Source organism: Capsicum annuum, chromosome 3 (assembly GCF_002878395.1).
Source record: "Capsicum annuum cultivar UCD-10X-F1 chromosome 3, UCD10Xv1.1, whole genome shotgun sequence".
In the NCBI taxonomy this organism is placed as follows: Eukaryota; Viridiplantae; Streptophyta; class Magnoliopsida; order Solanales; family Solanaceae; genus Capsicum; species Capsicum annuum.
The window spans coordinates 220,985,337-221,003,839 of NC_061113.1; positions in this window are offsets into that span (position 1 = coordinate 220,985,337).

Genomic DNA, 18,503 nt, shown 5'->3' on the forward strand with positions numbered 1-18,503 from the left:
TTCTTATTTTATATGAGTCACCTTTGTATTTCGCAAATACATATGAAGATATATAGTATAGTTATGTTTGTTACTGTTTAATATGAATAAGATATGTATTTCGTAAATACATATGTATGTATTGTACTGTAAATAGATATCCAAATTTGTGTGGCTATGCTTTTTGTATGTTTTTTGAATATGTGTGTGTTATATACATATTCGTCTTTTCAAAATAAAAGTTAGAGATATAAGAGTAAAAAAAAGAAAAAAAAAGAAAAAAGAAAAAAGAAAAAAATAAAAAAAAGAAAAAAAGAGAAGTGAAAAAAAAAAAAAAAAAGAAGAACGAGAAATAGAAGTGTAAAAATAAAAAAAAATGAAACAAAATAAAATAAAAAAAAGAAGAAAATGAAAATATAAAAAGAAAAAAAAGATATGAGAAACGAAGAAAAAAAAAGGAAAAAGGAAAAAAAATAGAAGAGAGAAAATAAAGTGGAAACAAAAAAAATGAAAGAGAAAAAGAAATCAAATTAAAAGAATAATATGATAAAAAATAAGATGAAAAGAAAGTAACAAGAAAAAAAAGGTAGAGATATAAGGGAGTGAAAGACAGTAATGATATTTTATTTTTAAATCTTGAAGATCATTATCTTCAAATATGAAAAATAAAAAAAACGAAAAAGGAAAAAAAGAAGAGAAATAGAAGAGAGAAAATAAAGTGAAAATAAAAAAAATAAAAATAAAATAAAATAAAAGATGAAAAAAAAGGTAAAAGATATGGCTATATTTGAGGGAGATGAAATAGTGGAGTGAAATAGAAAAATGTAAAGTAATGAGAGTAAAACATGCATTTGCTTAGTTAATGAGTAAAATAATCTTACTTTTGCTGTAAACTGTAATTTTACAAAAATGTTGTTATTTATTGTAATTATAGTGTTAAGTATGCTACTTTCTGTAATTTTTCCTTCCCTATGTTATCACAACTTTGGTTTAGGACAGAATCCTCTTTCTATATTTGCATTCACAAAGTATAATCTAAGGAAAAATATTATTAACACTACTAAATAGGTAAATACAATTTTAAGAGGGTGTTTGGAAGAGCTTATAAGTTGGTCAAAATAACTTAAAAGCCACTTTTTATTTTTAAAAGTGTTTGACAATTTTAAAAATTGCTTTAAAAAAAAAATAATTTTGACTTAAAAAAGCCAAAAACTAAAAGCTCAAATTCCTAACTTATTTTTTTTTTTGGCTTTTAAGTCATTTTAGTTTGACCAATTAAAAGACATTTTTGTCCCTCAAAATTCTCTCTTATTCAAAAATTACCCTTGTCCCCCAAAATAGATTTTAATGCTTAATGCTTGTATTAATTGAATATTTTCACTTTTTGTATTTATGGCGAACTTAACTTTAACTATATTAGTACTTCTTTTGTATGAAACTTCTAATTTATGAAATATGAATTTTTATATATTATTCTCCTTCTTTAATATATTCTTTTAAATTTGAACAATTATTATTATACAACATATAAATTTCTCTAATAAAAAAAATAATTCACCAACCAAAATATATGGAGAATACTCATTGAAGATATACAACTTCATGGGCGATTAGTGAATGATCCATCTATATTTCACGACGCAACATTCATATTCGCCAATGTATTAATAGTGATAGTCATTACTGAATCAACGAGTAATATGTTTTCTGATTAAGATTCTTTTTATCAAACAAACAGTATCATTGTGACCAACTATTTATCCATTAATATAATTATAATGATTAGTAACATATATATTTTGCTTAATGATTTAAACTTTTTTAACCAAAAAAAAGTTTTTTTGCGCACAAATTAATATTCATTCATGAAAATATTATATATATATATATATATATATATATACATATATATATACATATATATTAATTTTAATTTGAATTATTTTAGAAATAAAAATCAATAATAATCAACTCTATATATTGTTAACAACTTTAAGGTTATTTCAGATATTTTGACAAAAAAAAGTGCTTAAAAGCACTTGTTTACCAAACACATCAATAACTTTTTTTCAGTTTCAGCAGTTTTATCCAAATACGTAACTGCTTATTTTTAATATAAGTTCAACACTTTCAAAAGTACTTTTAAAGAGCTTTTTAAATGCCACTTTTTTTCAGCTTATCGAAACAGGTCCTAAAGCCAAGGGGAAGGCAATCGATCTCATAAAAGAATAAATAAATAGGGACACTGGATTCTGAGGTTTCATATGTAGAAAAATAACGATGATGGTTCCTTAAATATAAGGGTAGGTTCAAAATAATTTCCCATTTCCTTAAATATGCATTGACCAGCTTTAGTCCTTTAAAGTGTGTCAAAACTCAATACTTTTGTGCCTTTGTCAAATTTTTACTCAATTCTCAATTAGATTTAACATATTATGAAAAGAAAAATAAAAGAAGCGAAAACTCACATTTAAAGATACAATTTTTGGTGTATTTTTTAAAAAAAATTGGTCATTTCTAAAATATGGTGTAGTATTTTGAAGGAGTTAATATTTCAAAAGGTTACTCAATTTCAAAAATTTATTTACCAAAATTATCAATCTTTATTTTGTATTAATAAAATCACTCAACTTAGATATCCATATCAATCAATCAACTAAATTTATTATTAAAAAGATCTGACATGGAAAAATAGATTATTTTTTATGCCATGTAAAAATAAACCCCACAAACAAATAAAATTAAGGAAAACTCATTAAGGAGTTTTTAAAGGCGAACTTAATTAGTGAAACAAATTAGGGATGGACTTTCAACTCTTTGGTTCAATTTTCGATCTTTTGTTTATGTGCATTGAAGATTGAATCGAACTAACTGAATTAGTTTCGTTCGATACGATTTCGTTCGAGTTTTTTAGTTCAATTTTTTTATTCTTTATTTTTTGTTGGAATATGTATTAGCCACCAATATATCATGATAATTCTCATTTTGATATTGTTGACTGCTCCAGTAATATTTCTAATTGCAAACGCAAAAAAATAAGACGCGAAACTTATAGAGTCATAGCCTTCTAAGACTTTCTTTAACCTTACCATCTCTCTCATAAATACAAACTTTTTTGCCCATGATCCTACGTTCTTGAACCCCTTAGCTATGCAAAAATATATTTAGGATCATTTCAACTAAATTTTTGTCTAATTTCATGAGTTGGGAGCATAATGAAGTGTGCTGGAATAGAACTAATCGAAAATTCTTCTGAATTGCATATGTCAAATCCTTTATTTGTTTTCATGCTCAACAAGTAACCAAACGACACTATGCTTTCATTTCAAGATATTAGAAATTTCAAATTGCATATTAGGAATTTAATAGTTTATTGTAATAGCTTATAACTAGTTTCCAGGTCACAAATGTAGGAGCCATAAAATTTTAAGTACTCAACTAAAATTTCGGTTATGCTGTTTAACTGAAAAATCAAGATTCCAAAATTGAATATCAAAGTTTTTCGAAAATAGAACCAAAAACAAACTGAGGACTTAAATTGATGAACCGAATAAGTTGATTCTAGATTGATATATTTATTTAAACAAAATATGATATATTTAGTTGATGTGATTTTATTGATATAAAGATCTGAGTTAAGTGACTTTGTTGATGTGAAGGCCTTAGCGAATTGATTTTATTGATACAATTAAAAGGGATTGCATAAGAGAGAGTTGCTATGAGAGGACAAAAGTTTTGTATTCTTGTGCTGCAAACTACAGGTACATGTATGCACAACTAGAATCTCATACAACTTCTAAAATCAAGTGATTTGTTCAATGAGAATCAATTACTATTACTAGTCTGATTTGATTGTTGCTTTTATGGGATTCTAATTGAGTGTAGATTTTCTGCATGATTTATTTTAATCTTGTAAATATTCAGTATCATTAACACGCCCCTGCAAGATGGAGGATCCATCGGATACACCAATCTTGAATCAAAGAAGCTCAAGCCTTTGTCTGGACAGTAGTTTAGTCAGTGCATCTGCTAACTAATCTTTTGTGGATACATGGACAATGAGATAGGGGTGTTATATTTTTCGCAACATCGCTACTTGGCAGTCGCGCACACACAGCACAACTTCAGCCACAACACACACAATGCGCAGTCTAAACAATTAGACACAAATGCAGAAACGTAAAGCACTCAATCGTTTACAGGAACCGCGTTCCAAACCTTTATATTTCTCTCAGAATTACAAAGGAAGTGTCACATGAAATTGTCAAAGGCATACACTCAACACACACTGTTTTCTGGATACCTTTACAATTTCCTGCAGCACATTTAAAAACTGCACAAGCAGTTACAGCAGTTGCAACTTAGGACACATGGCGGCCTGTCATTGGACAAGGTTGCATGCTCCTCACATGACCTAGCAAAACTGATCTAAACACTATCTGAAAATACACATGTTACAACATTCAAAATTCAAACACAATAACTACCCCATGTGACTAGCACATGGGCAGCTTTGCCCTTTTAGTTAATTTTGTCAATGCTAACACACTTAGTCATTTTCAGCTTCTCAGCACTTAGTCTTCCGTCTTTGCCTTGTCACGCATCTCAGCCATGCCTAGCCTTGCCAGCATCATGTCTTGCCAATGTCATGTCTGCGCCTTTGCCTACGCCATGCCATTGCTTGATCCATGAAGCTGTCTTTTCCATGTCACAGCTTAGGCCACGCCAATGCCTATGCTGCAACTCTGCCTCGATCACGCCTGCGTCCAAGTCTACTTCCATGACTGTGCCATGCCATCACCTGCGCCTAGCCAGTTTCGATGTTATGCCAGTACCATGCCATATTACTGTTGGACGCATGCCCTCGCAGGTGCCATGCGCCTATCGTTGTCTCAAGTGTCCAAGGCAGCCTTGCCATCATTCTAGCATACCTTGGTCTAATACATTACTTGTCTTTGGCACATGTTAAAGCCAATATGTACCTTGATATGACCTTGTAAGCCATCAAGCCTTAGACTGAGGGTCTAACAGACCATCCCCACTTAAAGAACTCGACGCCCTTGTCGAGGTTGTTTTGATGTAGTCGTCTATTTGCTTATCAAACTGCCATAGGTTCTGAGCCTTCTCTCAAACAACGTCTTCTTCGCTTGAACCCTTCCACTGAATTAAAAATTCCATCTTGGTACTCTTTTTGCTGTTTTCCACGATCCGGTGATTAAGTATCTTCTCCATTTTGGACTTTTACTCTTTCACGATCAACGGAGGAGCCCTTTTGTTTTTGTTTCTCCCCGGGTCTTCAACATCCTCATTGTACCATTTCAGAAAACTTACATGAAAGGTAGGGTGAATCTTCAACCTTTCTGGCAATTTCAACCTATAAGCAACTTCTCCGACCTTCTCAATAACATCGAACGGGCCATCATATCTTGGAATAAGTCCACGATGTCTTTACTTACTCACAATCTATTTCCAGATTTGGGGAGTAAGTTTCAAAAGCACTTTGTCTCCAATGCTGAACTCTACCGCACGTCGATGCTGATCTGCATATTTCTTCATGCGTTTCTGTACTTTTCTTAAGCTATCTTATGCCTTGACAAGCATCTTATGCTTGTCTTTTGCATATCGATAAGCAGCAGGGCAATGGTGATCTTTCTTCAGCATCGTCACCTCTAATGGTGTCATAGGCTGCATACCTAAAACCAATTCAAATGGGCTCTTTTTCGTCGCCGATGACCTGTGCAGGTTGTAACAAAACTGCGTAGTGTCTAACAAATCTGCCCAATTAAGCTGACTTGCTGTTACGTAGTGCCTCAGATACTCTTCTAGCAAGTGGTTTATCCACTCAGTTTGGCCATCAGTTTGTGGATGATTTGCCATAGAAAATTTCAGATCAGTCCCATCATAGTAAATAATGCATGCCAGAACCGACCTGTGAAACGTGCGTCTCTATCACTCACAATATCACTTGGCAAACTAAAATGCTTTACCACATTCTTTTAGAATAATTCTGCAGCAACTTCTGATGAGCAAATGATTGGTGCAGTAATAAAAACAGCATACTTCGAGAACCTGTCAACCACCATAATGGATGCATTGCTATCTACTTTAGGAAAACCATAAATAAAGTCCATTGAGACAGAAATCCATGGCCTTTCAGGAATAGGCAAAGGTTGTAGCAAAATCGCCTATTTCATACGTTCCGTCTTGTCTCTTTGACACACATCACAAGTCTTCACGTATGCCTTCATTTCATCTTCCATTTTTGGACAAAAATAAACACGGGACAGTAGAGCTAGCATCCTTTCAACGCCGGGATGACCAGCCCAAGAAGTGTCGTGCGCCTCCTTCATCATGTCTCTACGCAGGCCACTACCTTGAGGTACGATAATTCTCCCCCTTTAAAGTAAAAGAAATCGTCCTCGATCCAATACCTCTGAATGATCCCATCTTTAACTTGATCCATCCACTTGACATAGAGTGGGTCGTTAGCAGCACAAAATCTAATTCTCTCAACAAAATCAGATTCAAGTCTAGCAATAGAGTATACTGCAGCAAATACCTCTTTTTGACTTAGTGCATCTGCAACCTGGTTGTGTTTCCCTGGTTTATGATCCCACGTGAAGTCATACTCAGCAAGAAACTCCTGCCAACGAGCTTGCTTTGGACTCAGTTTCTTCTGCGTCTTGAAGAAAGTGTTTGCAACATTATCCGTCCGCACCACGAACCGAGTACCTAACAAATACACTCTCCAAGTCTGCAAATAATACACCACTAAAACCATTTCTTTTTCATGTGTCCAATACCTTTGCTCGGTATCACCCAACTTTCAACTTTCGAAAGCCACAAGATGGCCTTCCTGCACTAATACGGCTCCAACAGCTTTATCTAACGTATCAGTGTGAACTTCAAATAGTAACTCAAAGTCTGGCAGCTTCAAAATCGGTTCTGAAGCAATAGCATCTTTTAACATCTGAAATGCTACATTGCACTTCTCAGACCATTCCCACTTGACTTCTTTTTTTAGCAAATCAGTCAATGTTGCAGCCTTCTTAGAGTAACCAACAATGAATTTACGATAATAGTTAGCCAGTCCCAAGAATGATCTCAATTCTTTAATCCCGCTAGGTGCTGGCCAATCCGCAATTGCTTGTACCTTTTTCGGATCCATCCTTACTTGGTTTTGACTAACCAAATACCCTAGGAACTTCACTTTCTGTTTGGCAAATTCGCACTTTTCCATTTTGACATAAAGTTTGTACTCCCGCAATCGAGACAATACTAACTTCAAATGTTCCAAATGCTCATCAAGAGAACAACTATAAATGATTATGTCGTCTAGATATACCACAACAAAGTTGTCTAGGTAATCATACGACACATCATTCATCAAATTACAGAAAGTTACCGGGGCATTCGTCAACCCAAACGGCATAACCATAAACTCGTAAGAGTCATACCTCGTCACACACGTAGTTTTTGACTCATCACCTTCTGCTATTCAAACCTGCCAATATCCTGATCGAAGATCAAATTTAGTGAACCAGCATGCCTTCGTCAGTCTGTCCATGAGATCTTGCACCAACGGGACAGGATATTTGTTCTTCACAGTCACTTTATTTAATGCTCGATAGTCCATGCACATCCTTATTGAACCATCCTATTTCTTTTGGAATAAGGAGCACTATAAGGAGCTTTCAATGGTTGAATTAATCCAGCATCCAGCAATTCATTCAGCTGTTTCCGCAATTCAGCCAATTCTTTTGGAGCCATTCGATAAGGAGTCTGTGTAGGAGAACCTGAACCGGGCAGCAACTCGATCTTGTAATCTATATCCCTCCTTAGCGGCAACTCTTTAGGCAATTCAGGGGGCATCACATCAGCGTATTGCTTTAGTAAATTAGCAACACAATCTGGTAATTCCACCTTCAAGTCTGATTTCACTTTTATTATGGCGGCAAGAAAAGTTTCAGCACCCTTCTTCAATCCTTTCTCGACTGAAATAGCATAAATAATAGGGCCCTTGTTTTTTCCCTTTGTTTACTTCTCCATAAGGATTAGAAGCCTTGATGAAACTTAGATTGGTTTCGTCTCCGATCATCACTCCGTTTAAGTGAGAAAAAGGAACAAAACGAAATTTTCTAAGGAAGTCTATCCCTAGAATGACTTCAAAATCACCTAATGGCATAGCCATCAAGTTATGTTTCCCCGTCCAACCCCCAATCACCATCTGCACATCATAAGCCATGCCTACAATGGCTTGTGCTTTGGAACTCACCGTCTGGACAAAGGATGGACTTTTCTTCAACTTAAGTCCATGTTTCGCAGCAACTTTAGCATCCACAAAAGTGTGAGTGGCTCCGGTATCAACCATGGCCATCATACGATTGCCATTGATCTTCATCTCGATGTGAATCAATGCAGTATATGGGTTGTTGGAAGACTTTGAAGATTCACCCACGACATTCAACAAACTGATATGGTTAAGTGACAACCCCAAAGGATTTGCCAACGCAGCAACCACATTGTCACCCTTACTTTTATTCACGTTCCCAGCAAGCATCGCATTTACTCTTTCGTGATTAGGACAACTCTTGGCCAAATACGGTCCACCACAAGTCCAGCAGCCTTTTGGATTACTATCTTTTCCTTTGTTCTTAGCATTCCCAGCATTTGTTTGTGCCTTGCCCTTGTCATTCTTATCATTATGTCCATCCTTCTTCCATTCCCCTTTCTTCTCAGTCTTTTTCTTTGACTTTGAAGAATTGAAAATGTCAGAATCTGAATGTGTTGAGTAAAAATCCACTAATGAATCAGCAGCAGTAATTTCACTAGGCAAGTCCTTCACATTCTGCCTACGTAGTTCATTTTGGGCCCATACTTGCATCCCTGAGATGAAATTATGCAACTTGTCTTCGTCAGACATATTTTGGATGTCCATTATCAAATAAGTAAATTCCTTGATAGAGTCGCGAATCGTTCCCGTTTGCCTTAGCCTTTTCAACTTGTCTCTAGCAATCTATGAAGCATTGCTAGGAAGAAATTGGTCCCTCATTTCCTTCTTCAACTTATCCCAAGTATTAATTTTGGGACGTCCAGCGCTTTCATTATCCGCATTCCTAGTACGCTACCACAATTTTGCATCACTAGTCAAGTACATCGTGGTAATGTTCAATGTGTCCGCCTCAGCAACTCGTGCAGCAGTGAAGTATTGCTCCATATCCCATAAAAAATTCTCCAATTCCTTGGCACTTCTAGCACCACGAAAAGGCTTGGGTTCAGGAATTTTTACTTTGGAACTGCTTTCCTGGGTCTATCCTGATGCAGCCATTGCTTTCGCAGAACCATCATTTTCGTCTGCAAATCTGCCATCACTTTGCCTTGATCTTGTACCAGTGACATCAAAGCATCGCGTGAACTCAGAAATTCTGCAACACTTTCATCATACTGGTTACGTAATTGTACCAGTTCATCCCTTAAAGTGTAGATTTGTGTAATCAAATCAACAATGTCTTCAGTTTGTTCGATTTCATCTGTAATGCCAATGAAATTTTGAATTTGTGCAACATCTTCGTTTAATTGAGCGACAGTTACCATCTTCATACTGCAACGCGGCTCTGATACCAGTTGAGAAGGGGCGTTCTATTTTTTGCAACACTGCTGCTTGGCAGTCGCGGACACACAGTACAACTTCAGCCATAACACACATAATGCGCAGTCTAAACAATTAAACACAAATACAGAAACGTAAAGCACTCAATCGTTTATAGGAACCGCATTTCAAACCTTTATATTTCTCTTAGAATTACAAAGGAAGTGTCACATGAAATTGTCAAAGGCATACACTCAACACACATTATTTTCTGGATACCTTTACGATTTTCTGCAGCACATTTAAATACTGCACAAGCAGTTACAGTAGTTGCAACTTAGGACACATGGCAGCCTGTCATTGGACAAGGCTGCATGCTCCTCACATGACCTAGCAAAACTGATCTAAACACTATCTGAAAATACACATGTTACAGTATTCAAAATTCAAACACAATAACTACCTCATGTGACTAGCACATGGGCAGCTTTGCCCTTTTAGTTAATTTTGCTAATGCTAACACACTTAGTCATTTTTAGCTTCTCAGCACTTAGTCCTTCCGTCTTTGCCTTGTCACGCATCTCAGCCATGCCTAGCCTTGCCAGCATCATGTCTTGCCAATGTCATGTCTGCGCCTGTGCCTACGCCATGCCATTGCTTGCTCCATGAAGCTGTCTTTACCTTGTCACAGCTTAGGCCACGCCAATGCCTATGCTGTGACTCCGCCTCGATCACGCCTGCGTCCAAGTCTGCTTCCATGCCTGTGCCATGCCATCACCTGCGCCTCTTCAATGTCGATGTCATGCCAGTGCCATGCCATATTACTGTTGCACGCATGCCCTCGCAGGTGCCATGCGTCTGTCGTTGTCCCAAGTGTCCAAGGCAGCCTTGCCATCACTCTAGCATACCTTGGTCTAACACATTGCTTGTCTTTGGTACATGTCAAGGCCAATGTGTACCTTGACATGGCCTTGTAAGACATCAAGCCTTAGACTGAGGGTCTAACAGACAAAATGTAGTTGCCCTTTAGCAATCTTGTTGCGGACAAAATGAAAATCAATTGAAACATGCTTCATTCGATTATGAAAGACGGGAGTGGCACAACCATATGTTATGACAATATTATCACAAAGGATGCTAGGCGCTGAGGATGGACATTGATGTATTTCATGAAATAAGGTTTGGACCCAAGCAAGTTCTGAAGCAGTAAAGGGAATAGCTTTGTACTCCGATTATTTCGACAAACAAGCTATAGTTTTCCGTTTCTTGGAGCTCCAAGAAATAGGATTGTTGTCAAAGTGGACAATATAAGCAAATGTAGAGCTACGATCATCCAAATTTTCTGCTCGATCCGTATCAAAAAAGGCTTGTAGCATCAAAAGAGATTCACGTTTGAGGAGAAGACCATGGTAGATGGTAGCTTTAAGATAGCATAACACTCGCTTAAGAGTCTACAAGTAAGATATGGTGAAATTCTGCATAAATTGAGACAGCTTGTTATCACTATAGGAAATATCATGAGGGTGAGATTAAGGTATGGTAAGGAGCCAACTAACTTCCTTAAAGTTTGACATCATCCAAGGCAGTTCCATCTTTGAATTTTAATTTAATAGAAGTTGACATAGAGGATGCAATAGGTTTGGCACTACTCAAAGAAAATCTATCAAGAATATCCCTAATATACTTATGATAGGACAAGAAGCGTGATGAAATAATAAGCAAAGATGATGTAGGCGACTAGTGGCATACATGTAAATTTATATAATTGTTAGTTGAGTTAGTTGGAATTAATTACTGACAGTTCTATTGATAGTTGTTAAATTAGAGGATGAGATAGTTATATAAAGGGCCATGTGTAAATATTTTGTACTTTCATGTCTTGATGGGGTTATATCATGGTTCGACGCTTAGTCCATTTCTTTTTGTCTTGGTGATGGATGTTTTGACGTAGCACATTCAGGATGAGGTGCCTTATTATCTGCTTTTTGTGGATGATGTAGTCTTGATTGATGAGACACATAGTGGAGTTAATGCTAAATTTGAGGTTTGTGTTAGGTTCGAAATCGAGAGGGCGTCATGCGGAAGCTTAAAGTTTGCAAACCAAGGTGGTGATAATTCAGATGACAAATAAAAATATACTAAAAATATACTATTGAATATAATTTGGCCAAATGTCCTACACAAGAAACTAATATTAAAGAAATATAAAAAAAACTATTGGGAGAAAATCTCTCCCTAAACGAGACTCTTTAAACGTACAACTACATTGTGGATGCTATTATGTTACTGTATGAAAAGGGGTCTTCTATTTATAGATGTCCAAAACCTTTCCTCCAAGAAATAGGTTAGCCAAATATATAAAAGAATTATATTTTTTCTTTCAGAAAAACTAAAAGTAATTATGGTAACTTTTATTTTCCTTCTAAGAAAATTAAAACTTAAATATAGTAAGAAAATCAGGGCAAAAACCCTAACAAATCTCCCCATTTTGGCTTGATTTTCTTCAAAATATTCTTGATCCACTTTCTTCTTGTGCATGATCTTCGTTCTTCATATATATTCTTCATATATCACTGTTGTTTGATATGTTTAAAAATGGAGATTTTGGGATTAAAAAATATATTAGTTCTTTTCGGGTTAAAAATATTGGAGCCATTTTGCAGGGTTAAAAGTGAGCTGTATTTTCAAATATGTGACAGCAGGAATGTTGAAAATATGATTAACGATTATCTCCACATGTAGATTTTGGACATATATCTTCATTATCATCAAATTGATTGCAACTTTGTTCAATAATTGGACCATCGATTTATTAAATTATGGGCTCTGATACCACTCGTTGGGTTTGAAATCGAGAGGGCGTCATGTGGAAGCTTAAAGTTTCCAAACCAAGGCGGTGATAATTCAGATGAAAAATAAAAATATACTATTGAATATAATTTGACCAAATGTCCTACACAAGAAACTAATATTAAATAAATATAAAAAAAATTATTGAGAGAAAATCTCTCCCTAAACGAGACTCTTTAAATGACTACATTGTGGATGTTATTATATTATGGTATGAGAAGGGGTCCTCTATTTATAGATGTCCAAAACCTTCCCTCCAAGGAAGAGGTTAGCCAAATATGGAAAAGAATTATATTTTTTCTTTCAGGAAAAGTAAAAGTAATTATGGTAACTTTTATTTTCCTTCTAAGAAAAAGTAAAACTTAAATATAGTAAGAAAATCAGGGCAAAAACCCTAACAGTTTGGGGGCAAACTCTTGAGTCTAAAGGGTTTAGGTTGAGTAGGTCTAAGATAGAATATTTAGAGTGTAAGTTCAGCGAGGTGACTCATGAGTCCAATGTGGTTGTTAAGCTTGACACTTATTCTATCAATAAGAGAGATAGTTTTAAGTACCTGGGGTCGATGATTTAGGAGAATAGAGAGATTGACGAAGATGCCACTCATCGGATCGAGGTAGGGTGGATGAAATGAAGGCCCATCTCTAGTATCTTGTGTGACAAAAAGGTACCTCCCAAACTTAAAGGCAAGTTCTACAAAGTGGTAGTTAGACCAGCTTTATTGTATGGAGCAAAGATTCGACCTGTAAAGAAGACCCACATCTAGAAGATGAAAGTGGTGGGGATGATAATGCTTTGGTGGATATGTGGGTGTACTAGGAAAAATAGGATTAGAAATAGGGTTATCTGAGATAGGGTGGGAGTGGCTTTGGTGGAAGCCAATATTAGGAAAACGAGGTTGATATGGTTTGGTCATATGAGGAGAAGGAGCACGGATGCCCCAGTGTGGAGGCATAAGAAGTTGGCTAGGGATGGTTTCAAGCGAGATAGAGGTAGATCGAAGAAATATTAGAGGAAGGTGATTAGACATAACATGGACCAACTTTAACTTACCAAGGACATGGCCTTGAATAGAAAGTTGTGAAGGAGGCGAATTAGGGTAGAAGGTTAGTATGAGTTTAGGATGTTGTATGATTTGGTGTGTTATTTGGAGTATCTTTCTTTTGGTATTTTGAATATGTTAATTTCTATTGTATTTTATTCTATTATTATTCCTTATCTTAGATTGTTTTATTTTGAGCTGGGGTCTATCAGAAACAGACTCTCTATCTCACATTTGAATTAGTGGTATGAACTACGTACACTTACTCTCCTCAAACCCCACTTGGTGGGAATATACTGGGTATGTTATTGTTGTTGTACTCTTGTACATTTCAGAGTAATACAAGCGGTTAGCTTTTCTCTTCCCTATTTAGCCTAGGTATTTCTCCCATTCCTGTCCAGTAATTCATCAATGATGGAAGTTTTAATATGGTATCAGAGCCAGGTTAAGCAGATTGAAGATACACCTTAGGCTTGCAAAGACATTGTTGATTTGTTTCAGCTAATTTAAAGTTTCCCTCTGAGGTTAACAATGGTGGATTTGGATATCGACGATCATCATCATCCTCTATACTTAAAACCATCTGATAACCCAAGAAATATAATAATCTCGATTCATCCAAAAGGATCAGACAACTATTCAGCTTAGAGTAGAGCAACGAAAATTGCACTTCGAGCTAAACGAAAGTTAGGGTTCATCAATAGTATATGCAAGAGGAGTTAGTTTAAGGGTGATATGGTAGAAGAATGGGAGCGTGTCAATTCCATAATTCTGACTTGGATCATAAATACGGTATCTAAAAAAATTGGTAAATGGAATCGTGCACGCAGATGATGCTCATGCGGTATGTATGGACCTCAGAGAGTGATTCGATAAGGTGAACGGATCGAGAATATATAATTTACATAGAGAAATAGCCACTATTTCTCAAGGTACTGCTAATATCTTTGATTATTATTCATGATTATGCTTATTGTGGAATAAATATTTGTCTTTGATTCCTGGTATGTGCGGTTGTGCTAAGTTAAAAGAGTTTTTAGTTTATCTGGAGCAACAAAAGCTTTTTCAGTTTATGATAGGATTGAATGAGTCGTACAGTGCTATTAGAAGTGAATTTCTCTTAATGGTACCAACTCCATTCGCCAGTCAGCCTCATGCTATGTTGGCTCATAAAGAAAGTCAGAGAATCATTTGTGAGTCTAGTTCACATGGAAATATAGTGAGTGAAATGAATAAAGGAACAACTTTGTTGAGTATGAACAAAAATCAAAGGAGATACAATACTAGAGATAGCCAAGAGAAGTTTGGTAACAGTCAACAAAGATACAATGTTACTAAAACTCATCAGATATTTTCAAAGCATAGAAGCTATGGCCACTTATTTTATGAATTTCTATATAAACAAAGGCCACACAAAAGAGACTTGTTATAAACTGATTGGTTAGCCATCATGTTTTAAGAGGAAGAAGAAACCAATATATAGATAAGCTAATGTAGTGATGAATGACAACAATTCTTCTGTAAGTGAAGATGCAGGTTGTAGGATAAACGCAGGAGATCATCATGGATATATTAAGGGTATTCAATACCAGAATAAGCAAGGAAATATGCAGAGTGAACAGTATCACAAGGATAATAATCATGAGGTAAGCAACAGTACTGGCAGAAATCATGGATCAGGAATGCAAAATTACTTCACTAATAAGCAATATGATCAGATTATTAGACTCCTGCGCCTGCAGTTAACATGACAGGTATGCTAACTTTAAATATGCAGGGAGAAACATTGATCCTTATGTTATAGATTAGGAGCAACCAACCATATGACTAACAACTCAAAATTATTGATAAATATAACTGATTTACTAGATTCTAGAAATGGTAATGTGCATCTCCCTAATGGTAAGAGTGTGCTTGTTACTTATCAAGGTAAATATAGCATTGGGAATGGTTATGTGATAGGAGAAGTTCTATATGTACCTGACTTCAAGTTTAACTTATTGTCTGTGTTAAAACTGACAAAAAAACTGCATTGCTCAGTGCTTTTCTTTCCAAAATTTTATGTGTTCCAGGACATATGCAATGGGAAAGTGAAGGGGATTGGTAAAGAAGAAGGAGATTTGTATGTTCTCAAGGTTAAAGATCATGATGGAACACAAAACATAAATGCAGTTAATAAAATAAATAGTTGTTTAGCTGAAGTATCCACAGTACATTTTAAAGTTTGGCATAAAAGACTTGGACATATACCAATAAATGTGATAAAGAAGATGGTTATTCTGAAGAATAAAGTTCCTATGTGCAAGTTTAATAGTTGTACAGTGTGTCCATTAGTTAAACAAGTGAAACAATCTTTCCCTTAAAGTAGTGCTAGATCTACTACAATTTTCAGTAGATTCATATAGATTTGTGAGGCCCCTATAGAGTTTCTACTTGCAATGGCCACAGATATTCATGATCCATTATTTATGATCATTCTAAGATGATATGGATATACTTGTTGAAATTGAAAAGTGATTTTATTGTTATGTTTAAGCATTTTGCTAAGATGGTTAATGTACAGTTTGGAAAGAAGATTAAGATGATAAAAACAAGCAATGGTGTGGAGTTCCTTAGTAAAGAGTGTACTGATTTTTTGTTAACCAGTGGTATTGAGCATCAAACCAGTTGTCCTCATAATCCACAATAGAATTAAGTAGTTGAGAAGAGGCATAGGCATATCTTGAAAATGGCCAAAGCTATCAGATTCTAAGGAAGTATACCATTACATTTATGGGGAGAATGTGTGCTTGCAACAGTTTATCTTATTAACAAGATACCATCTACTGTTTTACATGGTAAATCTCCCTATGAAGTATTTTATCACTCTCGTCCTTACTTGGCTCACTTAAGAGTGATTGGATGTTTGTGTTTTGTGACTATTCTTCACATTGTTGAAAAATTTGCACCAAGGTCTGTGGTTGTTGTGCACATAGGATATGATACCTCTCAAAAGGCTTACAAATTATATGACTTTAACACTGGAAAGATGTTTGTAAGCAGGGATGCCACTTTTAGAAGACACATTTTCCCTTTCCTACAATTGAAGCAAGGTCATTCTATTTCTATATTTTTGGAGTTAGCATATGTTCCCACTTTAGCACATGTGCCTACTCATAAAGCATTATCTTCTGATAATGCACTAGTTGAGTCTTCTTCACCTGTTATAGCTCCAAGTGAATCATCAGCATTACCTTCTAATCTCTCTCATCATCATCTAGATATTCTAGTGCATTCTACCTCTCCTAATGTTTTTCCAGTATTGAGAAAGTATTCTAGATATTATAAAATCCCAACATGGATGTCTGACTTTGTCTGTCCAAGTAAATGTAGGTCAACTTGTAAATATCCTATCTCTATTGTATTGGGTTACAGTTCATTATCAGCTTCTTCTCATACTGATGTTGCAGCTCTTTCTTCTAATATTGAAACTAGTTCTTATGCTGAAGCATCACTGATCCCAGGTGTATTGATGCTATGGAGAGTGAAATCAATGCTTTAGTTAATAACAATACATGAAAAGTAGTGGATTTACCCAAAGGAAAGGTTCTCATTGGTTGTCAATGGGTGTACAAGATCAAATATAAGTCCAATGGAAAATTGGAGAGGTTTAAGGTTCGGCTTATTGCTAAAGTTTATAGTCAACGAAAAGGTTTAGACTACTAAGAAACCTTCTCTCATATGATGAAGATAGTCACAGTTCAAGCTGTAATTGCGTTAGTTGCTAAGAATAATTGTGTTTGTACCAAATGGATGTTTATAATGCCTTTTTTCAAGGTAATCTTGAAGAAGAAGTACATTCAGCTCCCACCTGGATTTGATAGACAAGGGGCTACTCAAATCTCTCTATGGCTTAAAGTAAGCATCTAGACAATGGAACCTAAAGTTTTCTAATCCTCTTTTGTTGGCTAGTTTCATTCAGAGTTAGCATGATCATTCTCTTTTTATATTGAACAAGCATGGAAAACAAGTTATCATACTTGTTTAAGTAGATGATTTATTGCTTATAGATGATGATGATGGCTTAATACAAAAAGCCAAAAATATGTTGCATAAAGCATTCAAGATTAAACACCTTGGTACTTTGCGGTATTTCCTAGACATTAAAGTTAATAGATCACTGAATGGAATTATATTGTGTCAAAGAAAGTATGCTTTGGTGATGATAGCTGAGTTAGGTTTAGCAGGTTAAAAACCTACTTATACACCACTGAAGCAGAATCACAAGTTAACTAGCCTGGAATATGATCGGTATTACAATAAAGTGGAGGATTCGGTATTGAGTGATGTGAAGATTTATTAGAGGTCGATTGGGAAACTATTATATCTAACCTTAACTAGACCAAACATAGCTTATAGTGTCCAAACACTAAGCCAGTTCATGCAGCATTCCAAAAAATCTCACTTAAAAGTTGCCTACAGAGTGGTGAGGTATATTAAAAATGAGCCTGGACTTGGCATTTTATTAAGCTCAGGAGAAAGTATATCATTGAAGGCATATTGTGATGTTGATTGGGTAAGTTGTCCAATTCAAGAAAGTCAGTGAAAGGATATCTTGTGAAGTTTGGAGGATTTGTAATCTCATGAAAGTCAAAGAAACAAAACACGGTAGCAATAAGCTCACAGAATAAGAATATAGAAGTATGGCTTTGACAGTTTCAGAGTTGATTTAGCTGACAAGATTGTTCAAGTTCCTGGGAATTGAGAGTCCTACTCCTATTCAGCTACTTACAGATAGTAAAGAAGTATGCAAATAGCAAATAATTCAGTTTTTCATGAGAGGATAAAACATATAGAGATTGACTGTCATTTTATAAGGGAGAAGGTGTAGCAGAAGTTGATACATCCAGAGTATATCTCAACCAGTTAACAAAAAAAAGACTTACTCACTAAAGGTCTTGGAGGAGCTCAACATTTTCATCTATTGTCCAAGTTAGGTGTGTTGAACATTTTCACACCACCTACCTTGAAGGGGGTGTTGAAATAATAAGCAAAGATGATGTAGGT